This window comes from Melanostigma gelatinosum (assembly GCF_949748355.1).
Source record: "Melanostigma gelatinosum genome assembly, chromosome: 24".
In the NCBI taxonomy this organism is placed as follows: domain Eukaryota; kingdom Metazoa; phylum Chordata; class Actinopteri; order Perciformes; family Zoarcidae; genus Melanostigma; species Melanostigma gelatinosum.
The window spans coordinates 7,238,844-7,243,463 of NC_136657.1; positions in this window are offsets into that span (position 1 = coordinate 7,238,844).

The window sequence follows — 4,620 nt, forward strand, 5'->3', positions numbered from 1 at the left end:
AGGAAGGCCTTTCAATTCATTTTGCTGCAACGTTTAAACTCCAGAATAGAATATTCAGTTGTTAATTGGGACATCTGCTTTGGATATTCAATTAGATTTGACAATCATGAAAGAAATGGCATCAATAGAAAAGGATGGTCAAAAGACACGTCCATTGATTTAGAGGTTTTCGACAAAGGAGTCAAACGTCCGACAGTGTGAGACACTTAGGACAAAATCCTAAATGTGGCTGCTGCTACGAACCACATCAGCGAACCGACCAATCGGAACAAGACAGCCAAGACTTTGCAGTTTGACTAACTTACGAAAATGGCTTCCAAAGCAATACAAATGAGAATCCTGCCGACAGCGTTGATCCTGCCTTTGATTGATCCCACTTGCATCATCGCGCTTTGGTTAGCTCTGTTATTCACGCCTACAAATTTATATCGTACTCTCAACGTTTAGCTTGGCATGACTGAAAGCCTCTCAACTGGTTCTGCAGTGTTGTTTTCCAATTAACCTTTCCGGGGGTCCAACCTTTGCATGGAAAGACACGGATCAATGGCCACGATGATAACCGTCCGCCGAGCCCATAACCCACTGGAAAAGTGGCTTTTGTAAAAAAAAGGCTGTGTCAATATTAACTAGCGGCTGTTTGCCGTCGGTCCACAGGCCCGGAGCGTGCCAGGTGTGAAGGGGAGGTTTACTGGAGCGTTTCGGGGGGAAAAGTGTCGGGATGGACTGACGTTAAAACAGCCCGGAAATAGAAAGTAGCCACGGCGTCCAAGTTTATGTCGGCTCAGCGTCTCCGCACGTTGTCATTTAAACGACACGCACCACGCGAGAAGACTGACGAGGGAGCAATAATCAGGGGAAAGCACACACAGCGGGGACAAAGTCGGTGACAAACTCGGCAAGGGTGCGTTTAATTTGTCAGGAAGTTGAAGGCGCAATTCTTCTACGAGGCTGCAAACGATGGAATACAAGAGGTCGCGCGAAGGGATGCGATCGAAGAGAAAGGCGGCGAAAAGTAACACGTGACGTGCTTTTTGCCACGCGTCGGACAAATACACCAGAGCACAAAATACCCAGACGTCGTTTCCGTATGTACAAAAGTGTGTGCGTGCGTATTGTTCATGAGCCTAACACGGCGTGCTGCGCGGAGATGAGCGGCCCGTCACTCAGCGGGCGGCGGGCCGTATAGTCACACCCCGACAGTTGCGGGAAGAAGAGATTATGTGTGTTGTTCCTGTGTGTGTGTGAGTGTGTACTAAAAAGGCAGAGATTATGCATTGTGATATCAAACTGGGGTAACGTAGCGGACGGTGTTTGCATGCAGGGATGCCACGGCCTCGCGGGTTATGGCTTTAATCCCCCCCCGCGCGCACGCCGAATCCTCGCCGGCTGATTTGGCACTTTTTCAGAGTATTAGGCCACCAGGCGAGGAGGCTTTGTTTACCCCGACAGACGAGTCACCGCGTTTTTGATGAGATCCCTGCAAGCCTCCATTTCTTCCCTTTACACCTCTTGTGCAGGAATTACTCTTTCTACTGTGGTTTACCTCGGCGACGTTGAACCCCGGTCTCGACAGAGATGTAGTCTTAAACGCAGTACTGAGACATAAAAAACACAAAAAAAACTACGTATAAAAGCAAGCCCGATTCTCACCAGCAGCAGACTAAAAATCACAATGAGTACTTTGTGGGGAAATTAACTAAAGGGATGAAATAATAGATTCAAATCAATAGGAAAAACATGGCCTCACAGTTGCTTTGATTAATGCTCTCTCCTGGGATGATAAATTAAAGTTGAAAACTTTCTGTACACATTATTAACCCCCCATCTTCAAACTCATTTCGAAAGCCGCAGGCTTATTTCCCATTCTGTTGATAATGTGGGCATGGTTTGCCAAAACTCTTTTGTGCTAATTGTGTGTTGGTTCAAAAAGCCATTTTCTGTTAGAGTGCACAAACCCATTACGGCCTCCTCCTTAGCCCGGATAATGGGGATTGAATTAATGCGGGGGGGCTAAAACATGTGGCCCGGGACTCCTGAAGATATGATTGATCATCTTATTGCTGGCTATTCAACCGCTTTGGTCGTGTTAATCGATACCATTACCTCCTCCGGATTAAACAGCGGCCTGTTAACGAACCCAAACAAACTGCATTGTCAGTGGCGGAGTCCGCCGTGCACGAACTTGATTCTAATGGTATGCACATGCATAAGGAAGTGCGAGGGATTCACTCAGACTCAGCTCGTCACATACGGACGCTTGGCTTCACTTTTTCAATGCGGCGGGTACCCTTTCGGCGCCATTTTTAACGTGCGGGTTAGTCCGATAGACTTAACGCTGTAAATTCAAACAAAACTAGTCAGTTAGGTAGTAAAAGACCAGATAAGTACGTTTGTTGCATAATTTAGGTTGCGTGCTTAAAGTTACTCCAAGTGAATTTCATTTTGTGTTGGTTTTGGCGGCCCCTGTGGACAAACGTGGTAGTGTTCCCGAGCACCAAAAATGCCAAAAATGACAGCGGTGATGATGTATCGCTGTATCCTGAACATTTTCAGGAGGGTGAGATTCAAGACTTAATACGGAAAGACTTGAAGTGAAGGAGACCAGAGACAAGAGGAGAGGAGACACCAGGTCGCCTGTCCTGGACTCCTCGGATGTGTCATCTCGCGCTAATAACCCTCATCTGATCGAAATCGCTCGCCTGATTTTGTCCTTTTTTCTCCCCCTCCGTTCCCTCTCTCCTCGTGTCCACCTCCTCTCAAACGTCTCCCCCCCTTCTCCACCCTCCTCTCCCCTCTCATTAGACCTTATCTGAGCTCCCACATTCGCTGTAGTTTTTTTTCTTTTATCTGTCTAATTATGCTCACCTACGGAGGGAGTAAGGGAAGCCCTGTGGCATGCTGGGAAGACGATTCTCCTGCTGAGGCCCTCTTGTGTGCTGCCCTCTTGACTTTTACACACCCTCGTCTCCCCCCCATACACCCGACGCATAAAGACAAGCAGAATGTCCCTACCCTCTTTTCAATTCTGTCACCTTTTCAGAGTCGCGGACCCCCCCCGGGTCCCCCAAACAGCCAGGCCCGGTGATAAAACTCCCCAGACACTCCATTATGGAGCAATGATAGGCGGTGGCTGCCTGGAGTAACGCACACACACACACACACACACACTCCTCCCCTGCATCCTTATCAACCTTTTTCAGTCACCGCTGCGTGAGCTGCATGTGCTCTTTCTGAAACATAATCCTTTTAAGAGTCCAGCCGTCATTGATGGAATATTTTAGAATACTGGCTCTGCTCCACGATGTACCAGAACACGCAGCGGCGACACCGCGGCGTGAATTAGGTTCCGAGGGGGAAGCGTATTTCGTCGTGGGTTACGTTTGCTTTTGATGCGTCACATATATCACATTGTCGATGAAAGCGGTTTAGTCGAACGTAGGTTTGCAGGAGACGGGGTTGTAAAAGTTCGTCTCATATTTTACAGAAAACGTTTGTAAAATTGTACACAATGATGAAAACGCACAATATTACAAAGTGGTGGTTTTCAGGCCCCTCCCACATCTGGCACAACAGGTGGACGTAACAAACTGCTTTTAACGACGGCAGCGTTACAGGCATTACAAAAGTAAAACTATTTTTAACTAACAAATTTAATTAATTGCCATGTTCTATGAAATGTAAGGTGCACCACACGTGTATTTGGGTATAAATTCTACAAGGGGGTACTTTAAGGATTAGGCCCCCCCCCCCCACCATGTAAAGGTTAACAGATAAAACTTCCGAAAGGTTTCTGTAGCACTCGTCACAGCGGGACGTTTCCCAGACAAGCAGGAGTGGAGCCTGTCAGGGTCAAACTGCTGCAAACCGACGAGGGGGGGGGTCATCTGGAAGTGTGTGTGTGTGTGTGTGTGTGTGTGTGTGGTAGGACCTGCATGGGCGATAACCCCAACACGGACGGCCCTATCTGCTCACTTGATCCCAGCGCGCGCACACACACACACACACACACACACACACACACACACACACACACACACACACACACACACACACACACACACACACACACACACACACACACACACACACACACACACACACACACACACACACACACACACACCGGGGTGCGTACAATATGTGATTTTAATGAACCTAATCTCCAGGATCACCAGGTCTGTGAGCCGGGAAATTAACGAGAGCAGGTTAAACACACACACGCGGTAGGTTCAGTGAAACCTCTTTCAAATGATGTGTGTGTGTGTGTGTGTGTGTATATATAGGGGTGAAATTGGTTTTCCTCAGGATTAAAGGATTAAAAAGGCTGTTAGTTCCTCAAAGTACTCCAAATGCCCCCTCAGTATTCATTACAGCCGATACAAAAGGCAGAGAGGAGCTCATAATGGCCCGACCTTCTAATCATTTCAAGCAGGGCCCGCTGCCCATCACACACACACACACACACACCATCTTTTATTACCATTATCCACACTATTAGCATGAGATAACAACTGTCTGGAATCTTTTTTTTTTAATGTATTATTGAGGAAACTGTGGCGTAAAATGTTTCTATATTTTTTAACATTCGAACAAATACGCTGGCTGCTGTAAGAGACAACT